Here is a 17,559-nt window from a genome sequence, read left to right as displayed (position 1 = left end):
TGAGTGACTTCGGTCGATGTCATAGATAGGCCCTTATAGTCTTTGACGAGTGTATGTTTGCGGCTTAATAGTCTTTGTGTCTTAGCTTGGTGGGCTTATATCCAAGTTAGGGCATGACCTCCTGGCGTACTCGTAGAAGTATGTGGTCAGCTTAAGTACTAGCCAACCCTTTGGTGGACTCCTTAGGGGTACTAATGTGTGTGATCATGGGTCTTGGATGCGGTATTTTCCGCATGTCGCTAGGTCTGCGCAGGTTTAGGACTAGGGTGTTTACCTTACCTTGTGGTATAGACTCGAGTTACAGAGTGACTATTGACCGTCCTAAGAACTTATGCCTGTCTCTAGATATATTGTCCTTTCTTGTTTGATGATTCTATGAATCATAGAAGGTGAGATGCAAGCCGGCTATGGTTGATAAAGTTTGGATTCCCGGATGTTATGTGATTCACATGATAGTGTAGTATGAGTCGGTCTAGTATTCACATGCTAGGACTATGTGTTATATTGTTGTTCACATGATAGGCACGGTTGTCTAGCATCTATATGCTAAGACTATGTGTTATTCATATTCATATTCTTATGTTTACATGTTATATTAATTATGACATTTCGTGGCTGGGAGAACTCGGAGTTACTCCCCACTTACTGTGGCTTTCATATTTGTATAAAATGCGATTGACAGGTAGGTGATGCTTATATGGGGTACATGGACGAGCTAGCGAGTAAAGTAACCTTGGGACCTAGATTGGCTTTATTTTATTGTGACCCTTGAACACTTTTTATGTCATATACTTTTTAGGGACATAGGTCTCCCTTTTTCATACTTGGGTTGTATAACTTTATTTCGCGACTTTAGCGATGTTTTATTTATGAGGTTTATTTTGGACCTTGCAGGTTTGACACCCTCCCATTTGGATATTTTTATAACAGGTTCAGGTTTTAAAAATTACAGGTTTTTACCCAAATGAACCTATTACAAACATATACATGCAGTCTTTATCTAGAATTACGTGTTTACTTTTCCGCAATAAATGAGGGTGTCACAAATTGTGTATGAATAAAAATGATAGAGAAAAACTCTCTATTTGGTCTTTCAAAAACCGGTGGAAGGAGGGATTGGGGAGCCAATGCATGGGCTTAATTCTCTAATCAAGAAATAGGCATCCAATGCTAGGTGTTGGTAGTGTAATCATGTTGTTTGCACTCAATTGATTAAACATAATATAAACACCATACTACCTCCATATTTCGGTCCATATGGGATAAAATGAATTCCATTTTATCTTTGTCAATTTGTCAATTTGTCACATGTCACAAGTCATGTAAAATTGTCATGTATTTTTAACGTATTAAAAATCAACGTATTAATAAAATACGTCATGTACAAAATCGACTTAGTAATTCACAATTACTTGTACCAAAACATTTTACCAATTATAAATTACAACATCTTGTATTTATAATAAATTATTCATTCAGTTCAATTGTTTCCGTAAACGATAATTTCATCTAAGCAATAAAACAATTCGATTACTTAGACCGTATCTTATTTAATCAAATTACAATGAGATACGTAAATATTACTTTCAAAATCGTCCGTCAATTTTATGTCATTTAATTGACTCGTATCGTCATACGACCAATTAAATATTCAATTAAGAGTGTTACCCTTTAGGTATGACTTAAGGGGATCAACTGATCACCACCGTCGCACGACAATAATGTCAAACTCTAGTCAGCCAATCATTACCGATATGTGTGGACCAGTTGACTGTAAAAAATATTACATCCCACATGTATTCTTAAAATGAGATTTAAACATGTGATCATCATGATCGACAGTTGTGATCGCATTATTGTCGGAGGACACATATTCCAACACATGGGAAATGATTCATGCTTAATTTAATATGTTTTCATAGTTTATTTGCTTGCTTGTTGTGATCTCAACTTATGCACATGTTATGTTTGATGAAATCCGAGCCTATGAATCCTTGTATTTTTTACCCATCACTTACCTTTTCAATGAGACTTGTAAGACATAAACCAACTCGAGTCTCATTAGACCATGCATATAGTTGAGTAGTGAGGATTAAGTCAACTTGTAGATGTTGTACAATCTAATCGATTCGGCTCCGGGATCCAAACCTTCCAAGGATTGTAAGATATAAACCAACTCGATCCATCACAACAATAATTGCTTGCTTATAATTTGAGAATGTGTTTGTATGATCAATTCCCATGAATCTCCTATGACCCCATGACACCCTAGTGCTTTTAATCAATTGTTTACATCCCTTTTTAATCATCTTGCTTGTTTACTTTTATTGCTATTTAGTTTAGTGATCTTCTCATCTCAACCCCAAATCGTGACACCCCTAGACACCGCTACTTGCAATCGAAAATCCTACATCAATACCCGTCCCTTGGGATCCGACCTTTACTTGCCTCTTTACTAATAGTAGAGTTGTTTGTGAAGTTATAAATATTGTTTTGGTCTAGGTGCTCCTAACGACAAGTAACCGAAAAGTAAAACTCCGAGTGAGAAAATAACCGACCAAAAATGGCGCCGTTCCGGGGACGGTGTTAACTTGATTTGATTTTCTTAGATTGTTATTAGTTGTGTCTTTCTATGCCTTGGGGAAGTAAAACTCCTCAAGGTTTGTTCTAATTGTTTTCAAGTTGTTTGATATTTTGCATGTCTTGAAAATCACAAGGTAACTTGTTCCCATTGATCACGAAATTGAAAGGACTTTGACAAACAATAGAAGACTTGCTAGAGGTACTTTGAGAGGTATTGGTGAGGTTGTAGATATTCAACCAAACACTATTGAGTTCGTCAACCCTTTTGCAGAAGAAGGTGAGGAGAACCCAACACAAAATCCAACACAAAATCAACCCACAATGCCTATATTCTCATCACATTCCGTACCAACCGAGGAGAACCTACCCAATAGTACTCCCACACCACAACACTTGACCGGAAATTTCATTGCCAAATCCGCATTTATCCAATTAGTCGAAAGAAGCTAATTTGGGGGGATGCCTAGTGAAGACCCTCACTCTCACATGGAGACTTTTTGTGACTATTGTGATGCGATTTAACAAACCGGTGTAACTCAAGACCAAATTCGATGGGTCTTATTTCCTTTCTATCTAATCGGCTCCGCAAAACAATGGTTGAAGAGCCTTGATAAGGCTACTCTTGGAATTGACTCTTGGAAGAAGTTGGCTCTAGCTTTCTACAAAAAGTTCTACCCTCCGGAAAAGACTAACATGCTAAGAACTCAAATTATGGGTTTTAAGCAAAGGGATGAAGCATCTTTGTATGAAGCTTGGGAGCGGTTCAAAGGAATTTGTCGCTCATGTCCTCATCATGGACTTAGCGAGTGGTTTTTGGTACAACAATTTTGGAACGGTCTTTATGAAGACTCAAGGAACGTCCTCAACATGGGATCAATTGGTATGTTCACCGAAGTTGACGATAATCAAACTTGGAACAAGATTGAGGAAATGGCGGTCCATAACTCACAATATAGTAGACCTCTCAAGGCTACTAGAGGAGGAAAGCACGAACTGGACTCCATTACTCAATTGGGTGCTCAACTTAGTGCTCACATTGATACCATTAACTTGAAATTCGAAAAGGCTGTGGCTAAACTTGAAGAAGCCTCAAAATCACCAAAGCATCATGTTAATGCCATGGTAGCAACTTCATCAATCCCAAGTGGGATATATGAGAATTGTGGAACTTTGGGACATGACCAAAGTGAATGTAGGGGAAATAATGAGCAAGTGAATGCTTTTCAAGCATACAAGAGTGGTACCCCTTATTCAAACTATTACAATGAAAACACCAAATTCCACCCAAATCTCTCATACAAAAGCCAAAATGTTCAAAACCCTCAACAAACCTACACCCCACCTCCCATGAGAAACCAAAATCATAGACCCTTTTACAACCAAAACCAAGGTTACCAAAATCAAACTTCATACAATCAACAAAATGACCAAGGTTTTGATGTTCAAAAAGCGGTCCTCCAAATGCAAAAGAATCAACAAGAGTTTTTCACTCAAATGCAAAAGGATAGTAAAGCAAAGGACATCACCATCAACAACATCCTAGCCCACACAAAAATGTTGGAGACTCAATTGACCCAACTTGCATCTTCAAGTTCTCAAAGGCAAAAGGGGCAATTACCACCTCAAGGCAATCCCCCAAGACATGAAACGGTTAGTGTCATTCACTTGAGGAGTGGTACGAGATATGAGGGACCAAAGAAGCAAGTTGAGGATGAAGTTGTGGAAGCTAGTGACAAAGAAGAAGTTGTACAAAACTCCAAGGAAGGAGAACCAACAAAAGAAAAAGTTTCAAAGAAAAGTGAAGATAAGGCCAAGGAGAAGGAGCCCATCATGATTAGACTTCCATTCCCAAGTCGTCAAGCTAAGCCCAAGTTCGATGACCAACTTGGGAAATTTATGGAAATTGTGAATAATTTGGAAGTCTCGATTCCTTTCACGGAATTAATCAATCATGTGCCGGCCTATGCAAAGTACATGAAGGACATCCTTACGAAAAAGAAGTCGATCCGGAAGCTTGAAACTAACGCCTTCACTAAGGTGAGTAGTGCATCCTTCAAGGGAGTTCACCTCCGAAACTTAAAGACCCGGGAAGCTTCTCAATACCGTGTACCATTGGCGACACCACGATCAACAAGGCTTTGTGTGATCTAGGAGCAAGCGTGAGTGTTATGCCGTATTCGGTTAGCAAAAGGCTAGGGATGGGAGACCTTAAATGTACCAACATCACACTCCAAATGGCCGATAGATCGACGAAGACACCGGTAGGGATATGGGAAGATGTTCCCGTGAGAATTGAGAAATTTTTCATCCCGGTGGACTTTGTCATCGTTGACATGGAAGAAGACTTTAATATTCCGATCATTCTCGGTAGACCTTTCTTGCACACCGCGGGTGCGGTAATAGATGTGAAGCACAGAGAGCTTACTCTAGAAGTGGGAGACGAGAGCATAACTTTCAATCTTGACAAGACCATGAGAGCTCCCCGTTTGCATGAACCATGCTTTATGGTTGACCACTATAGCCGGAAGGATGATAGGAAGAAGTCGGAATTCCAATGGAAAAATAAATTTGATGATGCTCCATCAAAAGAGCAAGAGAATAGCAACAAAGAGAGCTTGAAAAGCTCACCCATGACAAGTAAAAAGGATGGCCTCATTGGCCAAGACAAGAAGGAAGGAGAGTTGTCTCTATCAACTCAAGAAATTTTTAATGATCAAGTAGACGAAGTTTGCGGTCTTTGGTATGATGAGTTCGAAGGGATATTCAATCCCTATATTGGTAATGCTATGAACCAAGACCATCATGGAGAACAACAAGTGCAAAGACCGATTGAGGATCTTTATCATGACAATGAACAAGCTTTCGACTTCTTTTTCAAGGTGTTGAGTAAACATCAACAACACCTTGAACATGCCCCCTTGACATCTCACATTAGATGAGAGTTTGGTGGAGTCCTCCCTAAACCACCATTTGTAAATATTCTAACTCCCTAACTTGCATTTCAATTTTTACATTGCATTTTTGTCATTTTTGGATCTATATTTTTGTGCCTTGATCAAAATATTCATCATTTTGAGAGAAATGAGGGAGGGACTTATGATTTTATTGATGTGTAGTGCTTTGACTTAGTGTGGTGATAGAAATTGCCTAGGCTATTCATACCTTTGTAGTGCCCCCACAATGAAGAACACAAGAATTGAAGGATGGAAATGATACGGGTTGTGCAGTACCCACGGATGGACCTAAATCCGTGTGGACAGGGATGAATCCGAGCGTCTCATAAGGGAATCCGCTCGTCCTGATGAATTCGAGCATCCTATGTCACCAGATGCTCGTCTGGTAGAGCTGTGCAATTCAAGAAAATGGCCTGTCACGGAATCCGAGCGTCCCAGTGAAGAATTCGCTCGTCTGAAACAAGATGCTCGTCTTGCAGCAAAGACGCTCGTCTTTATGCTATTGAAATTTAAGGAAACACCCTGTAACAGAATCCGAGCATCTTTTGAGGAATCCGCTCATCGTTGCACAAAGACGCTCGTCCCATAGCATCTTTTCCTGAAGCAAATCGCGCAGAATCCGAGCATCCCAGACACCAATCCGCTCGTCCCTGCTGCTGTTTTCAAAATTAACGGGCCTTTTAAACACTTACTCCCTCATTCATTTTCATTTCTTCTTTATTCAAACACTACCCTCAACACAAAAACCCCAAAAACCCTCATCCTCCACATTAACAAAACAAGATTTCCTCAACCAAATTCAACAAAATCAAATCCAAACTTCCTCCCAACAACAATTAATCACTCATTTTACAACAACAATCCATTCAAACACCAAAATCTTCAACCTTTGAGTCGATTTTTTTAGATACAAAGCAACATCCTTTCATCTTAAATCGATTTGGGCATAACTAAAAATTGAAGATTTCAATCTTTCCTTGGTGCAATCAACAATGGCAAGAACAAAAGGAGGTAACAAGGCACCCCCAAAGAAGACACTTTCAAAAAGGCAACAAGCACTTCAAGCAAAACAATTGTCAAAGGCATTGGTGGTCTATGAGGCAAGGTTAGAGGTTCAACAAGGTCCCCCTATGGAAGCTACAACATCAACAACTCCGGTCATTGAGCAATTATCTAAATATCCGGAGGTAATTTTTACTTCCGACTCTCATAGGGATAAATTTGTTCTCTTTGCTAAGAAGACCATTTTGCCTACAAAATTTATTTGTGAAGATGCTTTGACAAAGTTGGGTATTCTTAAACAAACCAAAACCTTCTTTGAGGCCATGGGATTGGGTAAATTGTTTACCATGAAAGAATTGACATACCCCTCCCTGACATTGTAATTTTTGAGTTCCTTGAAAGTTACAAGGGTGGAAACTAGAACCTGCATCGAGTTTCGTCATGCAAATGTGAGTAGACGAATCACTTTTAGTGAATTGAGTAAGATTTTGGGCCTTAGTGATACCGCGTACTATGAAAAGATCCCCGAAAAGTATGACCCCGCTCCTCTTTGGGAGGCAATCTCCGGAAGAAAATTTGTGCGCTTTCATGATTGTCGTGCTCTATTTGTCCACCATCCGGGCATTAGAGTGTGGCATAAGGTTATTGGGAATACTTTGATATCAAGAAATGGCACTAATCATCTTACCAAGCTCGATTTTGTTCTTCTTGAGTCGGCCTTGAACATAGGAAGGGAATATACTAATCCATATAATGATCTAAGACTTTTGGTTGAAATATGGCTTAATGTCGATTGTGGTAAATAGGGCACCGCTTTTATTATGAATGGAGGACTAGTTACCTATTTGGCCAAGCACTTTGACCCAAACTTCAACAAAGACAACACCTATGTGGCAGTCAAAGGAGGCCATCTCATTGATATGGACACCATGATTCACAAGTTTACATGGGTCAAACATGCTCCTCTTGACACCAAATATGGGTGGTTAACCAAAGAAGGTAGGTCCTTCACTTTGCCTTCAAAGATTTGCCGATTGAGTGTTCACCGACCCAACTACCTTCTTCCACTCTCTGAGGAGACCGAGTACATTATTCGACAACAAAGAGGCGAAATTGAAGAGCCCTCCTCCTCCATTGTCACACCACCCTACCCATTTGAGTATCACGAGTTCCAACCAAAGGATGTCGAGGTAGGAAATGATTACATAACTCTACTCATGAGGGAAATGCACAAGCAAGCTTACAATAATAGAGTGGATGCTTACAAGGCCCAATATCCGCCCCTCCTAGATCTAGCTAGGCAAGGACTTCTTGACCCATCATGTCCTTTGCCTAGTTGGGCGGATAGGGAAGTTTTATTTCCTAGCACCTCTAGTGGTGGAAAATCGGGTGGAGAGGAGATTGTTGATGAGGGTGTTGATGAAGAAGGTGAAGAACAAGAGGTTCAAGAGAATGTTAAAGAAGAAGAAGCTCAAGATGAGGAAGGAGAAGAAAGTGAGGAAGAGCAAGGAAGTGAAAGTGGGAGTGGAGATGATTCCACTTCTATGGAGGAAGATGATGATAATGATGATATGATGGAGGATTAGCAAATATTGGAGGCTCCTACACTCTTTCGCCCCTCTTATGGTTTGTCTACTTCTTTTGTTTTCTTTATTATATTTTGATCATTTGTTGTGGAGTCCTAGCAACATGGAGGACTAGCACCTTGGCCCCATTAAGGTGCTCTTTTTATTGTTCCCATTTGAAAAATCCAAAATGACAATTTGTAGTTTCATGCATTTCATTCCGTGTGCATGAACTACCCCGAAATTTAAGACATTAGAAATGATGTCTATTTTGGTTTGGGGAAGTACATGCATACGCATCGGGAGGTAATCTGAATTCCGCTCTCCGCCATAACAAAAACCCATGCATCATGTAGTGTAGCTTAGTATAGTTTGCATTTAGTTTAGAAATCATGCATCATGCTTGCATAATTTCCTATCGTATTGGCCATTGAGAACAATGCCCATTGATCGAAGCCATTTGGTGTTCACAATTAAGCATATGTGGTCGTTGGTCAATGGTCGATACAAAACACAATTTATACTTCACAAACAACTCTACAATTAGTAAAGAGGCAAGTAAAGGTCGGATCCCAAGGGACGGGTATTGAAATGAAGATTCTATTGTAACTAGTGGTGTCTAGGGGTGTCACAAATTGGGTTGATGTAGAAGGTTACTAAACTAAGATAGCAATGAAAATAAACTAACAAGGTAAATGAAATAAGGGTGTAAACAATTGATTAAAAGCACTAGGGTGTCATGGGTTCATAGGGGAATCATGGGATATGATCATACAAACATGTTCTCAAATTATAAGCAAGCAATTATTGTTGTGATGGATTGAGTTGGGTTATATCTTACAATCCTAGGAAAGTTTGGGTCCCGGAGCCGAATCTCATGGATTGTACAACACCTACAAGTCGACTTAATCTTCCCTACTTAACACATGCATGGTCTAACAAGACTCGAGTTGGGTTATGTCTTACAAGTCAAGTTGAAAGGATAGAAGATGATAGTAAATGCAAGGATTCATAGGCTTAGCATTTCATCAAATATAACATGTGCATGTATTAAGATCAAAACAAGCAAGCAAATAGGATATGAAAGCATATTAATTTAAGCATGAATCATTCCCCATGTTGGTTTCCCCTAATCACCCATTAAACCCTAGCTAAGAGACTACTCACTCATCATCATATTGAACATGCTAGAAAGGTTGTCAATCATACTAACATAATGAAACATGATGAATAAATAAAAGTAATTAGCAATAATTAAAAAGGGATTAAGAGATTATACCTACTAATGATTCCAATAATAAAGCAAGAATAATAGAAGTACTTGAATCCTAGATTGAGAGGTTGTCAATCTCCCAATAATAACCCAAATAATCTTCAATTACCCAAAATAAAGTAAGAACAAGAGAGAGATTAAAGAACTAAAACTTGGATTAAAACTTGATTAATATTTGATTACAATATTGAAGAGAGATTTGATTGATATTAACTACACTAATTATTGATAAGAAGAACATGCTCCTCTAATTAGACTAATGGGGTATTTATAGTGAAAATTAGGGAGGATGCATTAGGGTTAACTAAGGGCTAAACTAGTAATTACACTTTTTAAGTTGAGCAAGGAGCCTCCGGGATTATCCGAGAGAAGGGCTTCTCCATTTCGTAGCTTGAAGAACGAAATCGTGTCTTTGTCTTTGTGATCCGTGCGGTGGGGTCGGGACGGCCGGATCTGGGATGAACGATCCGAGCGGATCAAGGAACAAGACGCTCGGACTGGGCATGGGGAATCCGAGCGGATTCTGGTGAGGACGCTCGGATTGAGCCGACGGACGGATTCTCTACAATCCGTTCGGATTGTAGTTCAAAGAACTTTCCTTCTTCTTTTTCTTCCCTTTTCTTCATGAATTCCTTGGGGATTTCCTTGGGGACTCAAGGATCCTTTTCTCAACAATTCTCTTCTACTATGCTATGTACAAAGGCCTTCTAGTCTTGTCTCTCCTTGATGCTTGGTCATTGAATATGATCAATTTAGCCTTGTTTTGCCATGAAAATGCAAGATTCGTACTCCTTTCCTACCAAGGGATCAAAATCTCAAAGAATATGCAAAACAAAGAACTAAAGATAAGAAATGACCCAAATAGGCACTAAAAAGCATGGAAACAATGGTAATTCGGGGGCTAAATATGCGCCAATTATGGTCGCATCAAATATCCCCAAACCGAACCTTTGCTCGTCCCGAGTAAAGAGGTGACAAAGACTAGGACCAATACTAACCTAACCTAATAATAATAGCCGATATGAGACAATTAGCGGGTCTCACTCCGCCCCTTCAACTCACAACAAGACAACCATGAGGTAGGATGCCTTCTTGCAAGGCAAGGTGGGTCTTGCCAAAATGGCGACACATCCAAACATTAAGCACATAAAAACACATAATGGATGCATCTACAAAAAGAATAGCCACTTTCCTCATCTAAGTGGCGGAAATTATCTACAAGGGAAGCAATTCAAGGGTACACACTCCTTCATAGATACAATTTCTTCAAACTACTAAGCCTAGAAGGATACCAATAAATCACCTCCAAGTTGTGTCAAGCTAGGGTACCTTTGTCCTCAATCGTTAAATGCTTTTGTCAAGAGTAGACTCCCTATGGCGTTAGAAACACTGGAGGATCGCGGAATTCCCCCTCTTGCCTAGACAAGAAGAAGGGTCGTCCCCTCTCTACCATGCACAAAAATGGATACAATGGATAAAGGGATCGATAGATATTGAGTTTCATTTTGGGAGTTTGCTTTTGTTTTTGTTTTTCCCCCCAATTTCTTGTGGCATTTGACATTTGAGAACACTTTCTTGCCATTTCTTTTGATTTTTGGCATTTTAATACTTGACAACTTTTTGCATTTCGTTTTGAACATTTTCAAAGTCACCCCAATTAGTAACGAGGGTGCCTTGTATTTGAAGCTTTAGGAGTCTATTTTTGCTCCTCTTTTCATTTGATGCATTTTTTCAAACTTTCTTTCACTTTTCATTTCTTTGAACTCAAATTGATTTGTTTTTGTGCCCATTCCCTTTGATGACAAAATGTATGGTAGAATGTGGATGAATGATAGAAGTATGCATGGTTTCAAGGGTCACCTTGGAATAAACGGTAGCCAAGGAGTTATCACACCACAAGGTACTCTTGACTCGGCCTTAAACCATGGGTCAAAGGATACTAGCATGACACATCCTAGGGTGTTTTACAAGTATTCTAACAAGCAAAGTCTTAAGAATAAAAAGCATCTACTAGGGCCTATATACACTTGTCAAGCTTCCCAAGTAGACGGTTTCACAAAATTTTTCTAACATGCAAACTACATGCCATGATGCAACTAACATATAAACATCCTAATGCAAATGATTCTACCAACTAATATGACATATAAAGTAAATGCAAGTCCTAAGTTCACATTGTTTTTACCGCATCAATCAAAATAAAGCCACATAGTCATTAACATAAAGAGACAAAAGGAGATTGGAAAGATCATACCATGCGGTCTTCAATATCCTCATGTCTCGGATGTGGCGTAGTCGATCAAAGTGAACAAGGATAAACAAACACAATATATACAAGACAATATATACAAAGGAAATGAACTTGTTTTTGGATTTTTAATTTTTCAAATTTTTATGAATTTTGTGAAATTTTTCAATTTTTATGGTTTTTGAATAAAAGTTAAGTGTTAGAATTCCCATCCCCACACTAATATGGGCATTGTCCTCAATGGCCAAAATGATGGAAATTATGCAAGGATGATGCATGATTTCTATACTAAATGCAATTCTACACTAAGCTATACTACATGATGCATGGTTTTTGTTATGATAATTTGGATTACCTCCCGTTGCGTATGCATTAACTTCCCCAAACCAAGTAAGACACTATTGCTAATGTCAAAGCATGGGGGAGTTCATGCACACTATGCTATGCATGAAACTAGATTGTCATTTTGGATTTTCAAAAATGGGAACAATAAAGAACACCTCAATGGAACCGAGGTGTGAGTCCTTTGATGTTGCTAGGACTAAACCAACAATGATCAAAATGAAATAAAATACAAAGAGATATAGACAAACCGTGGGAGAGTAGGAATCTCCAAGGCTAGTCTTCCATCATGCTACTATCACCATCACTTCCCTCATGAGAAGTGGTTACATTGCCACTTTCCTTGGCACTTTCTTCTTTGCTTTCCTCATCATCATCTTCACCATCTCCTTCTTCATCTCCACTTGCTTCTTCCTCAATATTATCATCAATCTCTTCATCACTTCCAACAACCTCATTGTCTTCCACCACTTCCCTAGATGCACCCGGAAACAAGGCTTCTTTATCCGCCCAACTAGGCAAAGGACAAGATGGATCGAGGAGTCCTTGCCTAGATAGATGTAGGAGGGGAGGATATTGAGCCAAATAAGCATTCTTCCGATCTTCATAAGCTTGTTTGTGCATGGCTTGCATAAGAAGAGTTACATAGTCTTTCCCAATTTCAACTCCTTGTGGTTTGAACTCTTCATATTCATAGGGGTAAGGTGGTATGGCAATGGAAGAGGAGGGGGTTTCATGATCACCCTTTTGTTGTTGAATGATGTACTCGGCTTCCTTGGATAGGGGAAGTAAATAATTGGTCCGGTGGACACTAAGACGGCAAATCTTTGCGGGTAAAGTGAATGATCGAGCCTCACTTGTAAGCCACCCATACTTGGTATCAAGGGGATTGTGAGCAACCCACTTAAACTTGTTAATCAAGATGGACATATCAATAAGATGGCCACCATCCTTAGCCTTGTACTTGCTATCCTTATTGAAATTAGGATCAAAGTGCTTGGCTAGGACCGTGACAAGGCCGCCATTAACAATAACGGTTTGACCCTTCTTCCCACTATCTACATGGAGCCATCTATCAACCAATAGCCTCAAAGAATTGTAAGGCTTGGTGTGAATTCTTCCAATATTCAAAGTTGATTCAAGGAGAATAAAATCGAGTCCCGTGAAATGATTGGTGTCTTTCCTAGCAATTATGGTATTTCCCACAACTTTGTGCCATATTCTTATGCCCGGATGATGGACCAAAAGAGCACGACAAGCTTTAAAATCTTCAAATTTCTTCCCGGAGATTGCCTCCCAAAGGGGCTCGGGATCATACTTCCCATATTGCTTATAATATCTATGTTCATCGCTAAGACCCAAAATTTCACCCAATTCCGGAAAGGTAATGCGTCTACTAGTGTTAGCTAGACGAAACTCAATATTTTCCCTATTCTCGACTTTTGTCACTTTTAAGGAACTTAAGAATTCCAAGACAAGGGAGGGGTATGTTACTTCCTTCATTTCAAACAATTTCTTCAAACCCATGGCATTGAAAAAGACTCTTGTTTGTTCAAGAACACCTAACTTCTCTAAGGCATCTTGACATATGAATTTGGTGGATTGGATTTGTTTCATAGCAAACTTGACAAATGTATTTCTATGGTCATCGGAAATGAAAGTTACCTCCGGATAATGCAAGAGTTGATTAATTACCTAATAGAAGGTGATGCTTCCATAGAAATTTGTTGAGGTTGTTGCACTTCCAAGCTTGGTGGTGCTACCACCATTGCCAAAGCTTTCTTCATTTGTAGAGCTTTTTGCCTTTGAGAGAGAGCCTTTGCTTTTGGTGCCTTTGTTGCCTTTGTTGCTCCCTTTGTTCTTGCCATTTGATGAGCTAACCAAGTAAAGAGTAAAAAATCTTCAATTTGTAGAATGCCCAAATCGATTTTGAAGGTGAAAGGCTTTGCCTTTATGAGAACAAAAATCAATTCAAAGGGGAAGATTTTGTGCTTGGTTTTGATTGTTAATGGAGATGGAGTGATTAATTTGTTGTTTGAAGGATGGTTTGATTTGATTTTGGTGAGTTTTGTTGAGGGTTTTTTGTTTTTGAGATGGAGAGGATGAGGGTTTTGATGTTGTGGGTAGTGTTTATGAATGAATGAATGAATGAATGAAGGTGGGATGGTATTTAAAGGAACTCGACAATATTAGGACGCAGGGACAATCCGTGCGGATTAGGCGCAATCCGCTCGGATTCTTCAGCTTCAAATTTTCAAAAATCCCGCCTAGAGACGGGCGGATTCTGGGGAATCCGCTCGGATTCTTCCGAGATGGGACGGGCGGATTTTGCTTAGGACGGACGGATTCCGATCCGAGATTTTTCTTTGTTTTTCTTCAGCTGCAAGACGGGCGGATTGTTCACAAGACGGACGGATTATATGAGACGGGCGTCTTTCCAGGAATCCGCTCGGATTCTTTAACAGTCAAGAATTCTTCAATTTCAACACAGCCCAAGACGGGCGTCTTCTCAGCAGGACGCTCGGATCCTCTGCAGACGGGCGGATTCTCAGGAATCCGCTCGGATTGGTCCTTGTGCACACGGATTCAGTTCCATCCGTGCACAAACGCATTCCCTTATCATTCTTTCTTTCTTCTTTCAAATCTTGTGTTCTTCATTGTGGGGGCACTACTAAGGCATGAATAGCCTAGGCAATTGCCATCCCCACACTAAGGTAAAGCACTACACATCAATTAAAATCATTAGTCCCTCCCTCACTTCTCTCTTTCATGACAATTATTTTGATCAAAGTAAATAAAATCCAAAAATGACAAAAATGCAATACAAAAATTAAATGTAAGTTAGGGAGTTAGAAATATTTACAAGTGGTGGTTTAGGGAGGACTCCACCAAACTCTCATTCTTGATGAGATGTCAAGGAGGCATGTTCAAGGTGTTGTTGATGTTGCTCAACACCTTGAAGAAGTAATCAAAAGCTTGTTCATTGTTATGGTAGAGGTCCTCAATAGACCGTGGCCCTTGTTGTTGATCATGATCGATGGCATGCCCAATGTAGGGATTAAAGATCCCTTCAAATTCGTCGTCCCAAAGACCACAAACTTCATTGAGTTGATCATTGAAAATCTCTTGCTTGGATGGAGACAACTCTCCCAATTTCTTCTCTTGGCCAATGAGGCCATCATCTTCTTCCTTGGTTGATTTTGATGAGCTTTGCAAGCTCTCCTTGTCACAATTCACTTGCTCTTTGAATGGAGCATCTTCAATTTTCTTCCTCCATTGGAGTTCCGATTTCTTCTTCTCATCTTTCCGGCTATAATGATCAATCATGAAACATGGCTCATGCAAACGAGGAGCTATCATGGTCTTGTCAAGATTAAAAGTTATGCTTTCATCTCCCACTTCTAGAGTGAGCTCTCCATGTTTCACATCAATCACCGCACCCGCGGTGTGTAGGAAAGGTCTTCCTAAGATGATTGGAATGTTGGAATCTTCCTCCATATCAACAATGACAAAGTCCACCGGGATGAAAAACTTCCCAATTCGCACGGGGACATCTTCCCATATCCCTAATGGTGTCTTCGTCGATCTATCGGCCATTTGAAGAGTGATATTGGTGCATTTAAGCTCTCCCATTCCCAACCTTTTACTCACCGAGTACGGCATGACACTCACACTAGCCCCTAGATCACATAAGGCTTTGTTGATCGTTGTGTCGCCAATGGTACACGGTATTGAGAAGCTTCCCGGATCCTTTAACTTTGGAGGTGAACTCCCTTGAAGTATTGCACTACTCACCTTGGTAAAGGCGATAGTCTCAAGTTTCCGGATCGACTTCTTCTTTGTGAGGATATCTTTCATGTACTTTGCATAGGCCGGAACGTGATTGATTAATTCCGTAAAAGGAATTGAGACTTCTAAGTTCTTCACAATCTCCATGAACTTTCCAAGTTGATCATCAAATTTGGGCTTGGCTTGACGACTTGGAAAAGGAAGTCTAATCACAATGGGTTCCTTCTCTTTGGCTTTGTCTTCATTTTTCTTTGAACTTTCTTCATTTGATGATTCCCTTTCTTTGGGACCTTGCACCACAACTTCATTCTCACTAGCTTTCACAACTTCTTCCTCAACTTGCTTCTTCGATGCTTCATATCTTGTACCACTTCTCAAGTGAATGGCACTAACTGTTTCATGTCTAGGGGATTACCTTGAGGTGGTAATTGCCCCTTTTGTCTTTGTGAGCTTGAAGATGCTAGTTGAGTCAATTGTGTTTCCAACATCTTGGTGTGAGCTAAAATGTTGTTGATGGTGGTGTCTTTTGCTTGGCTATCTTTTTGCATTTGGGTGAAAAATTCTTGTTGATTCTTTTGCATTTGGAGGACCGCTTTTTGGACATCAAAACCTTGGTCATTTTGGTGATTGTATGGATTTTGATTTTGGTAACCTTGGTTTTGATTGAAAAAGGGTCTTTGATTTTGATTTCTCATGGGTGGTGGAGTGTATGTTGCTTGAGGATTTTGAACATTTTGGCTTTTGTATGAGAGATTTGGATGGAACTTGGTGTTTTCATTGTAAAAATTTGAATAAGGGGTACCACTTTTGTAAGCTTGGAAAGCATTAACTTGTTCGGTTGTTCCCCTACACTCACTTGAGTCATGACCCAAGGTTCCACAATTCTCACATATCCCGCTTGGGATTGATGAGGATGCCGTCAAGGCATTGACATGATGCTTTGTTGATTTTGAGTTTTCCTCAAGTCTAGCCATAGCTTGTTCAAACTTCAAGTTGATTGTGTCAATGTGAGCACTAAGTTGAGCACCCAATTGAGTAACGGTGTCCACTTCATACTTTCCTCCTCTAGTAGCCTTGAGAGGCCTACTATATTGCGAATTATGGACCGCCATTTCCTCAATCTTGTTCCATGTTTGATTGTCATCAACTTCGGTGAACATTCCATTTGATCCCATATTGAGGATGTTCCTAGAATCTTCATATAAACCATTCCAAAATTGTTGCACCAAAAACCATTCGCTAAGTCCATGGTGAGGACATGAGCGACAAATACCTTTGAACCGCTCCCAAGCTTCATACAAAGATTCTTCATCCCTTTGCTTAAAACCCGTAATTTGAGCTCTTAGCATATTGGTCTTCTCCGGTGGGTAGAATTTTTTGTAGAAAGCTAGAGCTAGCTTCTTCCAAGAATCTATTCCAAGGGTGGCCTTATCAAGGCCCTTCAACCATTGCTTTGCGGTGCCGATTAACGAAAAAGGAAATAAGACCCATCTTATTTGGTCTTGAGTCACGCCCGTTTGAGAGATAGCTTCACAATAATCGCAAAATGTTTCCATATGAGAATGAGGGTCCTCACTAGGCATTCCCCCGAATTGGCTCCTCTCAACTAGTTGGATGAAGGCGGACTTGGCAATAAAGTTTCCGGTAAGATGTTGTGGGGTAGGAGTACCATTTGGTAGATCCTCCTCGGTGGGTATAGAGTGTGACGAGAATTTAGGCATTGTAGGTGGATTTTGTGTGGTATTGTTTAATGGGTTCTCTTCTCCTTCTATTGCGAAAGGATTGACAAACTCACTAGTGGGT

At 39.9% G+C, this 17,559-nt stretch overlaps 2 non-coding genes across 2 annotated transcripts; one reads left to right on the top strand and one right to left on the bottom strand.

The window, feature by feature from the left end:
- Window positions 1-3,276: 3,276 nt before the first annotated feature.
- LOC141589269 (small nucleolar RNA R71) lies at window positions 3,277-3,383 on the bottom strand. The gene has a single exon (XR_012520216.1). It is a non-coding gene; the product is annotated as a small nucleolar RNA R71 (small nucleolar RNA).
- Window positions 3,384-16,998: 13,615 nt separating this feature from the next.
- LOC141589111 (small nucleolar RNA R71) lies at window positions 16,999-17,105 on the top strand. Its single transcript, XR_012520063.1, has one exon. It is a non-coding gene; the product is annotated as a small nucleolar RNA R71 (small nucleolar RNA).
- Window positions 17,106-17,559: the final 454 nt, after the last annotated feature.

The sequence above is a fragment of the Silene latifolia genome, chromosome 6 (assembly GCF_048544455.1).
Source record: "Silene latifolia isolate original U9 population chromosome 6, ASM4854445v1, whole genome shotgun sequence".
Lineage (NCBI taxonomy): Eukaryota > Viridiplantae > Streptophyta > Magnoliopsida > Caryophyllales > Caryophyllaceae > Silene > Silene latifolia.
Note: the sequence above shows the minus strand (reverse complement) of the source record. Positions and strands in the feature narration are given on the sequence as shown.